The sequence below is a fragment of the Nomia melanderi genome, chromosome 8 (genome assembly GCF_051020985.1).
Source record: "Nomia melanderi isolate GNS246 chromosome 8, iyNomMela1, whole genome shotgun sequence".
NCBI classification, from domain to species: domain Eukaryota; kingdom Metazoa; phylum Arthropoda; class Insecta; order Hymenoptera; family Halictidae; genus Nomia; species Nomia melanderi.
In genome coordinates, this window is record NC_135006.1 from 6,029,653 (window position 1) to 6,045,279 (window position 15,627).

The 15,627-nt window shown below is 37.0% G+C and overlaps 1 protein-coding gene across 6 annotated transcripts in view; it reads right to left on the reverse strand.

Annotated features, from left to right (window-relative positions):
- LOC116426547 (pikachurin) overlaps positions 1-15,627 on the reverse strand; it is a 294,970-nt gene that overhangs the window by 121,126 nt on the left and 158,217 nt on the right. The gene's annotated exons all lie outside the window — the stretch shown is intronic.

Consider the following 15,627-nt stretch of genomic DNA (forward strand, 5'->3'; position numbering starts at 1 on the left):
TTAATAAGATTTTTATAACTTTACATTCCAATTCAAAAATTGTTCGGAACTACTTTTTTAAATACACATTAAATTTATTTCAAAAAGACACCGAATTATTTTCTACCTACCATTTCAATTATTAAAATTTTAGTTTCTAACATTTTACAATTCAATATTTTGATTTGTGTCATTTTAATCCCTAACATTTTAATTTCCACCACTGTAATTCCCAACACTTTAATTTCTAAAGTATGAATTCTTGCTGTTTCAATTCCTCAGGTTTTAATTTCTAAAATATTAACCCTTTACAATTCAATCCCCAACATTTCGCCTTTCAACATTTCAATTTAAAAGTCTCAATTACCACAAAAAATCGCCGTCTAAGCCCCGAGTGCAGAATTTCACGAAAATTCCTTTGGCACGCGTTGCGCCAAGTATATACACGGTAAGCGATCATCTCGCCAAGACACCCCCGAAAAACCGACACCATTCCGCCCTAAGGAGGCGTTACGTAACTGCCCTACTCGAGAAGGCAGCGATACCCAGCGGGTCTCGTTTTCAGTGCGCGAAACGGCCAAAAACTCGGCCGGGTCGGCGGAAAAACGGTGTCGCGCAATTAGACGGGGCCTCCCCACCGGGCCAGCGACTTATTCGCTGAATTACCCTCGCGCCGGCATCGGCGGTCGTCCACGGGCACGAGTTCGCGAAGCGAAACGAGCGCGAGGCACGGCTCCCTCGAAACTTCCACGCTCGTTAGGCACGCGCGCGAGCCTCCCGGCAAAGTTACGTCGTTACGGCGTCGGGGAGAAAAAGCTTCCGGTCAAAGACGGTTTAGGGCTGCTATCCCTTCGTGCTAGGTGAGTGCGGGGACACCGTTGGCAATGCTGGTCATCGTTCGAATGAAATTTATTTCAATAACAATAACTAATAAGTAACTAATCGTTATTTGAGCGTTTCAACTTACACAACACTTAAAAAAACTGTAATTCAACACGTTAAGCGCCACGAAGATCTTAACACATTTTTCCGTAGAGTTATACTTTTGTAGCAAAAAAAAGCAGGCATAATTATTATATATACTTATTTTTGACGTAACCAGTGAAGTAAGTGGTTATAAAATAAAAAGAATTAAGCTAAACGATCAATTTCTCTTAGTGGGAATAGAAACAAAAGGACAGACGAAAGTTGAAGGACTAATTAATCAGACAATATAAAAATTGATATAAAATTAAGTGAACGGAAGAAAACGCAGAATTTGAAATCGAAGTTTGGAACCGGTCATTTGACCAATCGTGGTACGTTTAGTGTTAATTATTTGACGTTTTAACACTTACGTTACACTATTGGTAACTTAATTACGTTATTAAAGATTGTCATTCGACATCGGTCACCAGTGACGGACATGGCGCGGAGCTTGTTAAAAGTATATTGTTATATTTTATGTAAATTTGAAGTTCAGCTTCACGAATTTCTGCTGAGAGAATTTATTGATTACTTACTATTTGATGTTATTTATTTGATTCTATAAATTTGGTCAATAGCAAGGCAATGTCCTTTAGGTTTCTTATGTTATTATATGTGGCGTTGGGCAAAAGTTATTGAAAATGACGAATAAATTCAGTTTATTCACTGTTTGTAAATGATGAATATATTAGTTATTCGTTATTCGTAAATAACAAACGGATTCAGTTAATTCATCATTCTCTGTTCGTTACTTTAAATATTATTTGCTCAACACTGGCTGCCAGAACACGTTGAATGGCTGCTTTCATCAAAATTTTCGTAAAATCGTATAGGTGTTATTTCTTGCAATCTAGTACGAGATATGAGTTAAATATGGGGGCTCATGAACGACAGGGCAGTCAAATGTTTATAAAAACATTAAGTTACAAGCATAAAATTATAATGTTCAAATAATCTACGATGAACTGCCAATAGAATATAAACGGCACTGCGAATTGCGGTCATTCTGAAGGAAACCCAAACTACCATAAGCGCGCCGCGTTTTACAGGAAAATATGGAACGGGGAATATCTCAATTTTCGCCGCTCAAAGGGGTAAATTGCCTCGTCAGCGATACAGAAAATACGATTCCGCGTTCCCGTGACACGAAAATTCCCGCGCCGCTCGCCTGCACAAAGGAACACGGTGGAATCGATCGCATTATTTTTCGAAGGGGTAACATGACAGAGGAACCACAACAATGAAACGCTGCTATGAAACCCTGCGGGGATGGAATCCTCGGGGCGCTCGATTCACTATCGCCTCGTATGTAGGTCACGACTGCAAGAAAGAAAAGGAAAAGTTGGGGAAGGAGAACGACGAGGTGGTAGGAAAAAGAATTCGCGTCACAGTTTCGAAGGATGCTCAGAGGAGAGTCTGCGTGCAGTTTGTAAGATATTGTGAGAATTGGGGAAGTGAGTGAGTAAGAGAGAGAAAAATAGAGCGAACAGAGGGGAAAAAGGAGGAAAATAGAAAGGAAGAAAGAGGGAAAGAGAAAAAGATGGAGAGGAAAGAGACTAAAATGGAGGAAGATACAGAGAAACAGAGAGAAAAATTGTGGGAGAAAGAAAGAAAGAGTTAGACGAGAGAGATGTTTGAAAAGAAAGGAAGTTTCTGCCGGGGAACGATATACTCGACGAACGGACGGCGCCGGCTTTGAATAGAAAATAATCGAGGGCCCGTGGAGAATAACCGGAAGTGGTAAGGTGACACGAAAAAGACACCGAGACAGCCAACAATGGCGCGAGCGAACGCTTCATCCGCCTTTTTCAGCGAAAAACAATGCGGTCGCATTGTTGCGCCGCAAAGAATTAACCGCCGCAGAACGCGTTGATAGTTTCGGTAATTTTGAATCTTCGCCCCTTTCCCGCCACTTTTCGAGCTTCCCCATTCAACACTCTGGACAATTTGTTGCCAATTATTAGAAATTATAATGAAGAACAAATAACCATACGCTATTCTTTCCTATAAATTTGTAATTTCCTTTAAACTTGACATCGTTTTTCCCTTTCTTTTACTTCAAATATGGCAGCTAGTATCAAAGGACGAGACTGAATGTTAGTGATCTCTAGAAATAAGCGAATCTGATGATTCTTAGTTTCACATACGATATAAATGTTAATACGGACCTCATCACATAAATCAATCAATAAAATACAAACTTAAGACAAAACAATAATCCATAAGACTTGTTACAACAATTAACCTTAAGAATAATGAAACGTCGAAAAAATAAAACATTGAACGTCTAACGTTTAGGAAGCCTATTTGCAGGCAACTGGTTGTTAAATACTACCGACGTGCTGTATTAACCCTTTACACTCGAGAAGCCACTCAAACTCGCCGTACAGTTTGATACAGAAAAATGATAAAATTCAATATTCGATATCATATATTATGCAATGACACAAAATGTTACAATAAAATAGTTCCGTCCATTGAGTCGTGTGTTATTCCTATTTAATAGAATCAACAGTTCACTCAATGTTTCATTAGAAAATAATGAATACATGTACCGAAAAAACTATCGACTGCAATGTTTAATTCACTAGCAATAAGTAATGTGTTAAGAAAATTAAATTAATTACCTAGAACTAAATCTGCTGGACGAAACAGATCACGAACATTTCACCTACATCATCTAGAAGCACAAAAGGTACCCACAGCAAATTAATTTCCCTCGAACAAGAAAGAATCCCCGTATGCTCTCCAAAGCCCCCAACAAGCCGATCCCCTTTTTCCTCGAAAATCACCGTCGCGACGTGTAGTTCGCATAAAACTTCGATCCAGTTCCGGGGAAGACGGGCTCACGTCGTCGCCCGTTCCCAATTTCCCGGAAGTACTGCGTTCGAACCCGGCCGCAGGGCTCATCACGCGCGGAAACCCCGGCGACGCGGAACTTAATAAATTCAGAGGGGCGGGAAGCGTTCGTTCATCATCCGGGAACATCTCGCGCTGCGGTACCGGGAGTTTCTTATTCAACGTTCCCTTTTTGCGACGCAAGGGAGAACAGAAAGCAACGCGAATAGCAATTTCCGGCGGGCGTCGCGCTCGGAAGAGCTGTTCCATCCGCGAGAGCGGAACCAGCTTCCCGTGAACATCTCGCATCTCGCGAGGAACACGCCTTAGCGTAATCGTTTACAACAGTGACGCGCAACCCTCGGCACGCCTTCGAATTTCAGAAAGTGAGTGATTAGAAAAACGAAAGAAAATATAGGAAACTAATATATAACTATATTCATTAATCATTCCACATACAATGGACGAGATACCTCAGTTTCACGATGTCGAAGAAACGATGCTATCGGGGAGACATCTCGTGCACCTTTATTATTGATATGAAGTGTTTTATTTGAGAATTTGACGCAAGTAATTGATTTTGGAGACATGTCATCGTTGGTGACAGGTGCTTTAACCCTTTGCCATACAATGACGAGTGAGAGTCGTGATGAAGATTTCTAAAATAATTTAACTAATTTAATTAATTTTCAAAGCAAAAAACTATTTTGCTATTATCAATGTATTATCTTCAAATGAAATTTCCATTTAAAGTAGAACAGAAAATTTTGTTACATTTCTTCCAAATTGTCGCTAGTAAAATGCTATACGAACGCAGTAGCGAAAGCAAATAATACGGCAAAGGGTTAAGACAATAAATATAAAATTCTCCATATTTTACAGAATTAGGGTTTTTATTGCTACTTGTTGAGTTATAAAAAATTAATATGAGGAAACAATCAGACAAGAGTTAGATTGCTGATTCATTGCTGATCTTCTCGAAGATAACATTAATGATGTCCCTAATTTTTTTTATCGGGAACTGTAATTTCTTTTCTTACTGTGTGAAAGTTACTTTGTACTTCAGTTTTCTATATTAACTCTTACGTTAGCAACCGGAATGTTTGTGTTTGTTTAAACTTGTACGTTGATTCTTTGCATATCTTCTGAGCGCGAATCGATGCGAGAGTATTAAAATAGTTGTTACCCAAATCTATTTTGCCGAATGTTCGCGAGAACGTAATGAATTGTGTAGGAGAAGATCGCAAAGTGGTTTTTAAGGTTAGACTATCAATTGTGGTCAAATAAACTTATGAGGTAAGTGGAAGGTAATAATAACAGAGAAATGTATAAACATTTATGTTTAATTATAAAATTCAAATTAAAAACTATAATTAATAATATATTTTTTAAATATGAGTTTATTACTGAGTAGCACTTAAGCTGTCAGCCATAAGCAAAAATCTCTGTGTGGTGCAATTTTCCTTTATCTAGGCGTTTTCTAGCTTTCCCGGTCATTTAAAATGTTCTTGGTAGCTATGTATACTACTCAGGATGAAAGAGTTAAATAGTAGGGTTTGGTATGAACTTTTGAAGTTAAATTATGAGTGGAAGGGTGGGAATTTATATGATTAGGAAGGTCCGTAACTAATACACGATGCTATAACCTTTGTACGTAAAAGGCTGTGCATCAGTGGCTCACAATGTATCTTTCATGGTGCGCGTCTCGTCACTTACACTTAAAAGTTCGCGACCACTTACGATACGGCTTCTGAAAGAATAAAAGACAAAGGCAGTCGAACGTTTCGCATAGTTTATTCATCCCTGTAACGGTGCTGGATAATCCGTTACAAGTATGAAAGTTTATCGTCTTCCCGTTAGGTTGGTAAGCATGAAAAATTCAAGATGAAATGGCTGAGAGCCCGAAGTGTCCTGAATGGTTTTAATGATACGAGAATATTTTCGAAGAAGAAAGTACAAGGCTAGAAACTATCAAAATATGAAAATATTCCGGTGATAAAGATATTGTTTATAAGCTTATGCTTATTTTTAGAAACTGTTGCTGCAAACTTAGAATTAATGAAAAAAGAACAAATTGAATTATCGTTGGTGATACTCAGGAAGTATCATAGAACACTTTCAAAAACGATTACTACCCGTTCTTCAACATATTTATGAGTTTCCAGATAACGCCTTCTAATTTTGCAATAAAAGATCTAAATATTAATACACTAACTTAATCTAAGTATTAGCAAATATTACTACTAACAATAAATAATGTTAGTGAATATTATTAAATATAATCTCGATATTATTAAAATATTAATAAACAAACTTATAATTCGTACCAAAGGAAAAGATGTCTACATTTACTCAATTAGAGAATGTCTCATTCTTAAGAAGAAAATCCAACCAGCACAATCAAAACCTAATTAAAGTTCCACAAATTAAAAAACAAAACTTTAAAATCAAAACCTTTTTATTTCCGAACCTAATTTCTCCAAGAAGAGGATTTTCTGCTAAAATTAAAGCTTCAAATTTTTATTTCTAGGATAATAGACGAATATTAAAGTTCACGTTCCATTGCAATCCTTAAATAGATTCCCGTGTCCACGTTCTGCGCGTGTACACGTCTTGCAGCTGTGTGTACGGTCAAATGTGCGCACACAAGTATAGGTACATACGGTGTACAGGTTTAAAACAACACGGAAACGAGCGAGCTCACTCGGTCCTCCTTGTCGGCACAACGAGCGGCATTGTTTTCAGCGTTAAAGGACCAACCGCGAGCTTCGTTTCGCGTATTGTTACCCTTCAATTTCCTTGGTGAGCCGTTTCCGCTTCTCATATTCGCGAGCTTTTGTTGTTCCCCACCACGCATGGAGTGAATTTTCGTGTACGGTTAAATCAGTTTTATCGTATGACGGAGACGCAAGACATTGCGCAGTTTCCGACATAAATTAGCACACTTTCTCTCGTCGCGGTTGTTCGCTATTTAAGCTATTTCAAACGTGCTTCGAGTTGTTTAAGTATATGCGTATTTGTGAATGAAGGACATTATCTGCCGTCATTAGATGGCGTAGTTAATAAATACATACATGCAATATATTTAGATGAATAATAAGGTGAAACAGTTAAGGTGTATAAATATAAATATAAGAATGAAGTAGAAAATATGAAATAATTAACACAAATGAAATAGGATAAAATAGAGATATAATACGAGTGAGCTGAGAATTCTGAAAGCAGATAAATAGGTAAAAAGAATATATAAATAAGTAAATAAACGTTCAACACAGTTATGAGAAATTTAGAAGTGTAAAATTGCAGAGAATGCAATTATATATATTAGGAAAATGATTTTCTATCGTAATTACATTTGTGTAATTACATTCTGAAAAATGGAAATTTGTTTGAAGCTTTGTATTTTAGTAATCAAATGTGTCAGGAAATTTCCAATCGTATAATATTTTCCTAAGTGTATTCTTCAAAATGAGAATTCACCTAAAGATTCGTATTCTAGAAATCAAGTAATGAAGTAATCTAGTAAACAATCATTCTAATACTAGAAAAAAACTATTTTCAATCATAATTCTACGTTCCTAATTACATTCTTAATAATGTAAACACACGACTGCATAAAAATTCATATTCCAACTAATCGGATTACATTTTATTCAAAAGCAGAAAATCTCCGTTTCCTATCCGACGTTGGAATAAATCTCAACGCGGAGTAGCATCCGGAGAAACAAAGGCCGTCACGGTGTAGAGAAGTCCCTTCATAAAGCGCGGCTCCCATTTTTCCCTGTTCGCGGTAACGAAAACGGACACGTCTCGAAGAAGATTGTTTATTTCCCGAGCTCTCATGAAATTATCGCGATATTTCCTCGTCATCGCGGTCCCTCGCTGCGGAATTTTCCAAAATTACCAGCCATTCTTCTGAAACTTCCCAGACATATTGTTCCGCGCCGAAGGGAAACGGTTGGCAGCGCGGCGGCCAATTTCCTCGATGTCTCTCCTCGGAAATTATTAGATATGTCCGGCCACGGGATTACGAAACTAACGAATCTATTTGCTCCCGTTATTCGTTGCTGATTCTGATTTTGGTCTCGTTACACCGATTCTTCGGGGGAGCTTGGATTTTTATGGATTATCGATTGGAAGGATCTCGGACAGGCTTCACCGACGATATTGATGAAGCTAGAAAGGGTTCTTCAGCGAACCCTTGACGTCGGAATTGTGAGATATTTTAAAAAGAAGAATTGGAGAATTAGGAATTGAATTTTTGTACACCGTTGATTGGAAGGTTCCTCATCTATGCCTTTATTGAACATTTTAATAAAGATGGAAGAAGACCTGACCGAATTTTTTACGTTGGAACTGTTGCACTTTCTTAGAACATAAATCGAGCAATTATACATTAAATTTTGATGCATTAATTATAGGTTTTCAATTTTTTATCAGTCTGTGGGCTTCTGCTTTTTTAAATATTTCAAGCGTATAAATTATTTATCCATTACTTGTTCGTTTACTTATAAATGTTCAATTTCTTACTAATCCACGAGTTTCTATTTTTTGAATATATCAAATGCACAAATTATTTATTCATTATTTGTTTACTCACTTATCTTATATATAAATGTAATACATCACAGAGAGTCAAATTAATCCCGAAACATGTTTCGAGACCCCAGAATTCCCAGATATCCCAATAGTGCCAAGCCTCGAAGCACTTTCGGGACCCGTTTCGGTTCCCAAAAAATTCCCGCTCCGATACTTTCGGGTTCCCGTTCACCTGTACCGATCGTGTAATTGTTCCAGCGAGTTTGGCCGACAGTTCGACACGCAAAAAGCCAGGCAACCAGTAGCCCGAGCGACGCAGGGTCGTTGATCTCGCTGATGTCTCTCTTCCTCCATCCATCTATCCACTATTCTCTTCGTCTCTCTTCGCGCCCTCTCGTCGGTCTCTCTTGCGAGAGAGCTTTTCTTTTCTCGCGAAAGAATTGCCCTCGGCCCTCGGCCCCCGGCTCCCCTTTGCACCGTTCCCCGGAGTCGTCTAGACGCGGAGACAAGAAGCGGCCAGACATCGGGGACACGGACGTGGCTGATGAAAACCTGGACAGGTCTCGCGAGTTGAGATGATACAGGAAGCGTAGCTGCTGGCTTGGTATCTGGTCGACCTGGATATCAACAAGTACTCGGGCGCGGTGAATTAACCCATTCAAGAGGACGTGTACCATTAAATATGTAGTTTGTTAAACAGTTTTGGTATATAGAAAAAAATTGACATATAGTTGGAAATTTAATTTACTTATTGATAATTTCAATATTTTCGAAAATTTTAAGAATTTCGTTGTCAGATAAGAATATGAATTACCATGCCAACGCGAAGGTGTCAAATGCCGTGGTATATACAGTTGGTTACTCACGTGATCCCAGCTGGTCTGCATTGAAAAAGGGTAGGAAGGCAAAGGAGGACATCAAACTCGCGGCGCTCAGCTCGATAGTAATGGCTGAATTAGTTTCGGCATGTCTTTGTTACTGACTGAGCCGCGAGCTGAGGGGGAGCGATTAAACTTAGTGTTAATAAAGGAGAAACTAAAACGTCATGATTCTTCGTAACGATTGTTCTACTATTTTCCTTGTACCTCATGCATCCAACAAAATTCAATTCGGTGGAAACGTCATCAAGTAAATTAATGTTTAAGTTTATGTAAAAATTGGTGTCATCCAAATTCGGACAACGTGGCAATTGAAGAGCTAACGGTCTTGTAATTCCAACGATCTTGATTATGAGGTTACTATTTTTCGTGGTCATAGCTGGAAATTAACTCCTTGCACTCGAAAGTTTTTCATCAAAAATATTTAACATTTTTTAATGAGATACACATGACATTTTTCAAAATTAACCGAACGAGAAATTACACATAAATTGAGGAATGATTTGTTATATTTCAATATTTCATATATTCATCCATTGTACAAAGCTTAATATAAAATAATTCTGCTGTATTAAACCAAGTGGCAGCTGAGAGTGGAAAGGGTTAATATGAGTTTGAATTTTTGCATATCTTTCATTTTTACTGCTAACTAGTAAAACAAGCCACTTTTTTCTTCCTAACCAATATAAATTCCTAAGTATTACACACACGGTGATTGGTCTTTTAGACTAGGTAATCCATTATGCACCTCATGTCTAATTAGTAACGGAAACCTTGAATACAGGATTTGTGTTTGACCATTACCGAAAGATTCATCAGATTACCATCAATATCCTCACGTCAGTTCCCATGTTACACCTGACTCTCGATTTACGCGAAAATCCGTTCCACGTAGGTTTGTTTGACACGAATGAAAATCGCATAAATAGAGTGTCAATAGAAGAGTAACCAAAATATTGGAAAGGAAAGCTGAAATAAATTTTATATATATATTTGAGCTACTTATTGGACAAATCAATTAACTCCACAAAAAAAGCAGAGAAAAGTGACGCAACAGTTACATATTGGCTTTGATTCGATTGATTTAAATGCAAAATCAAATCAGGAAAATCATCCAAGGAAATCATCATTATAGAATGTATTTTACTTGACTAAAACAGGTACAGCTTCAATTTAAGAGGTACGTAAAATACATAAAATAGTATATTCTTGAAGTAATCTTTACTATTATTGCAATTTTTCCATGACTAAAAGACTTTTTATTATTTCGTGGTACTAAACCCAGTCATAATGAAATTTATATTAAATATAGAAAGTTAAGAGCCAATCAGGCGTTTTAATGATAAAATCTTAAGAAATTAGAAAAATGGAGTTAATCATTTATTTCACATAACCAAACAAAAGACGTTTCAGAAAACAAAACTATATTTTATTCGGTGTTGCTAAATTCAAATCGCGCATAAAAGCTACCGCGTAAATAGTGTTCCAATTTACCGTGTAAAAAGGAGTCCCGTCTAAAAACGTGCCGTGTAAATTGAGGGCTGAGTGTACGTGTCCAAAACAATGTTCACCCACATCGAAAGCTTGGGACTTTCAAAAATTCGAAAGAAGAACTTAAAAATCATTTGTACCTCGTTTGGTGGCAATGTTTCTTTTCCTAGGGGAAGGTAATTCGCATAAAATCCCCGGGACACAAGTTTCCAAAGCGGTACGCGAGAGAGAGCACGTCCCTCGTGCGGTTGTGTCGCAAGATGGCTACACGGCTGGGGGCTAAGTGCAGGGTCTAATTATCCACTGACCTAACGAACTACGTTTCTCGCATCGTCGGAATATCAGAGTTCATTCGGACAAAGAAGAAAACCAACCCCCGCCCTTGGTTCACGAAATTCCTGCGCGCAAGAAGCGTATATTACGTTCCGCGCGATGAGAACACGCGTTCCATTACGGGAACTTATGGTAATTGGACGACACGGTTTTTCCTAGGACCCTCCTATCTTCCGCTATTTTCCTGAATCGGAAGAAGGAAGAATGGAAGAATAAGGGAGAGAGGGAAAAAAGTATTGCTTCCCGTTCTTACGATATTAAAAGAGTCGCTACACAGTTACGATCTTATTTAAGATATTCCGAGTCTCTTTAACCAGTTCCATTTTAAAGGCGTTTTCATTCAATATTCAAGACGCTCTCGACCGACTGGTCATCTAATAAAATGTTCATCCCTCTCCTTGCAGGAGAGAATTTATTTGTAACTTGCGTCATAAAATTAATTTGCGTGCAGCGAAATCTCAAAGGAAACGGCAGCATCCGATGGAGTGGTAGTTAATAATTTAAATTGAAAAGTTTTGCGATACATTACGAGGACTCAGCCTTTTTGCGGAATATTCATGGTATAATTATCGTAAAATTCGTGCGATCGGATTTATGGATTATCATTCGACTGCGGATTACTGGGAATTTATATTGGATAAGGGGATCGGAGAGCGGAGTAAAATTTAAATTACAATTAAATCCAGGGATACTGATTGTTAACTCTTGCCTTCGTGAATTGCATCAGGAAGATCTCATTAAACTTGATATCTAATTCTTAATAATAATTAATGAATTGTGATTTTCATTATTAAGTTTAATCAATGAAATCGATAAACTCTTATTCTATTTCTCGATAATAATTAATCAAATTAATTAACTCTAATTCTAATATTCAATGATAACCAATGAATTTAACATATTCTAACTGTTTATACAATTTCTCGATAAAAGTGAGACATAAGGTAAACACGAGAAAGGTATCTTTATTTAGTTTTTAACTGAACGGAAAGCTTAATCAAGAAAATTAATTTTTCCTCTTAATAAGACGTTGACGAAAGTATCTCCAAAGACGGAAATTAGTACAAGCGTGCTGCTACGGAAGTGCGAGTAATGCCTACTCGGTGAAAAATTGCTGACAAAGAATTTTGAGGAGAACCACTCGCGTCAAACTTTCCCGTTAGTCTTCTCCCGGTGCGCGCCGCGTTAAAAGCTTCCAAGCAAAGAAAAGAGCCAGGAAGAAGTTACAACTTCTTCGCAGAAGATAACGCGCCATTTCCTACGTAATTTAGAAGGGAAATCGCAAGGACGAACGGGTGCACTCTTTCGTGGCGCTTTATCTTTATCTTCTCTTGGCTGCATTGCACACATATCTTGCTTGGGGCACGGATGTTTTGGACTCGGATTAATCGTGTTGCCGCTTGCAAAAATAGAAGGATCATCTATTCTCTTATTTCCGTATCGCGTTAACGTCTAAATATTGTCGAACTTCGACAAATATTTTTAATGAATTTTAAATGCTTTTCACTTTGACATTTTAGTCGCCCAGAAGTTAATGCGCTTAAGATGATTTTTGAATATTAAGAATAAATAATATTGTTTTTTGTTATGAATGGATTTATTCGTTTCTTCGTATTTTCTAGGTTAGAAAGCTCTTCTGTTTGTAGCTTCTGAAAATATTTAAGCTAACAATAGCTTGAAAAACATTCATTTCTAAGTGACTGATTTGTTAATTTACATAAGTATGAATTTCTAATATGGGTTTTAGATTTAGATTCTAATACTTCCCAATTTTTAATATTTAATATGTGCTTTACAAGTATTACTTATTTCATAAATACTAGGAGTACAGTACCAGTCAAAATGACTAGTTTCAGTTTTCTTTTTTCGTAATTATGATACTTTAAAAGCATTGAATATTCGAGATGATTTTAAAAATAAATGGTTTCACTTGAATTCTATAACGAATGTCTGAAGAAACTGAAATTAATCTAATTATAAATTATTTAGTATATAATACGCCTTTTATTTTATATTATTCTTTGTATAGTCACCTATATTACTAAACAAGTAATTGTGAACACTGTTAATCTTATTACAATCCTTTTTAATAATTCGACGAAATCAGTTATTGTTGGATATTCGTTGACCAACGTGTTGTACTGATTGCCCTGTGTTTGCTTATTGTTAATGTTAGAATGTACATTTTGTTCAAGTAAAAAATACTGGGAAAGAAATGTGAAGTACCGTTAGCAGAAGAGAAACTTCAATGTGGTTTCCATTGGGAATTTTAGATTGCGTGTGTCTGCTGCAAGGAATACGAGCTTTTGCACGTTGTCTCTAAATCACACTGGGAGCAAGTATACTACCATTATTCAGCTGTCACATTATCGGCGCGAAACTGCCATTATCTGTCTTGATCATTGCGGCACCTTTGAAGCGTTCGTGCTAAAGATCGCGAGGTTCATGACACGATTTCAACGTCGTTCGAAGTAACTCATGTTAAGTGGGCAAGTCGAGTTTTGACTTTGCCTCGATTTCAAGGAAATTTCATTGAATGTTTTGACTTTGCCTCGATTTCAAGAAAATTTCATTGAATGTTTTGACTTTGCCTCCATTTCAAGGAAATTTCATTGAATCCTTTAACACAAGTTTAATTTTCCTTTTTTTTTTAAATATTTCCAGTTCGATTTGAAATTTTTAAGATGGTTTAATTCTAAGTTAACAGTAGAAGTCAATTTAACACTCAGAATGACTTGTTTTTAATATTCTGCCTTAACGTGTATTGCAGTGGATAAGTATACTAATAAATAAGTTTAATTAATTGTTTCTCGTGAAATTATTAAAATTTCGAAACTTGCTTCGCAAACCGTTCGGAAACTGTTCGAGATTCGATCTTCAACGAGAAATTTAATCACGATCAAAATTCATAGTTTCATTTTCATCAACATGCAAACTTCGTTTCGAAGACTTGCAACTCGACTTTAGCTGGGATTGAAACTTCAACTGCAGTTGAGATTGAACATTTGGTCTGCGACAAGACTGAATATTTAATGTGAACCAAAATTGAAATTTAGGTGTGTATCATCCGCTGTAATCTCATTCGAAAACACTTTTCAAGAAAATTCATTCACTCGTCAGAATATTTATTTTGTGGCGGTCGACGTGGACAGCCACGAATGTAGCGCAGCAGCGCGGACCGTGGAGAGAGTCGGTCGTCCGTTGATCGTCAGTTGTATCCAGCGTGGATACCAAAAAGTATATAAAAGGACGGGTCCATGCTGGACGACAATTAGTGTGTGTAAATCTATAAGCGCAGCATTACGTGCCCCACAATCTTTTCAAATTAAATCATTTTCTTCAAATATTTTTTACCATTCAAAACAAATGAAATGTTCAAATTACATGCATCATTCTGAATTATTGATCAACATATTAATAAAATATTCAACATCCAAAAATTCACTAAAAAGTAATACTACAGATTCACATAATATTCAGCATCTATTTATATACCTATTTCCAACAAATTAACCCTTAAGTGTGACAGTCTGTCAGACCGCTAAAAAACGTTTAACTACCTGCATCTTCTTTCTTGTATGTCCTTCAGTATTACATTTTAATCACAGTATACTGTTTAATATAATGTTTAACACGTTAAGTGCCATATCAGTCACTGATAACCGATACTTCTGAATTACTTGAAAACAGCCGTAACATGCAAGATAACCGATGTTGAATGAAAATGTATAATGTCGTAAGTAAGCTAATAATAGTGTAATGCAACGATAGTAACGCCAAATAAGTAATAATTGTTTCTGTTTTTCTTTGCTACAAAAGAATAACTTTACGGGAAAGCGGTCAAGATTTTCGTATCGCTTAACATGTTAATAATTGAAATTGCGGATAATTTATGTTTATATCTCAGCACTGATTTATAATTTATTTAGAACTTAAAAGTTAATAAAAAAATCAAAATATCTGAGAATCTCAAAAAAATCTACCTCGGACCTCTGCAAGCCGTAAATCCGTATTCTTTGTTCTTAAACTAATTTCGAACATGCATGTCGAAAGGTCACGAATGCATTCGCAGCTCACAGCACGCATCAAAGGCTCGGCGAGTGCGTTTTATGCGCGCGAAAGAACCGACGAGGAGGGTATTGCATTTATGGATCAAGCAGCCTGTTGCAGCTCGGACACAGAACATACATAGCTCTCGTCGGCCTAACCGAAGGGGCTAGAATAGTCTGCCCAGCGGCTGGGAAAACAGGGAAACAGTGAAAGGACGAAAAAAAACTCGGGAAACGGAAACGGCACTGCTAGCCGCGGACTCGAAACTTCTGCGTGGTTGTAACGCAACAATAGGCTGCATACTAACCTGTTAACTGTGGAGTTTAATTTGAAAAATTTCGCGTATTGCGCGCACTAAAATGAAAAAATGAAGCGTGTACTCGTCAATCGCAGGACGAATGCGCCTAGGGTATATTTTAATGGAAAACCAAAGCAAAACAAAGATGAATTACAGGTTTAGGTGAACAAATAAAGAATTCATCGTTGAAAGAATATATTTATCAAACGCAGTTAACTGATTAACACTAAAACTACAAAATGGGACAAAATGATT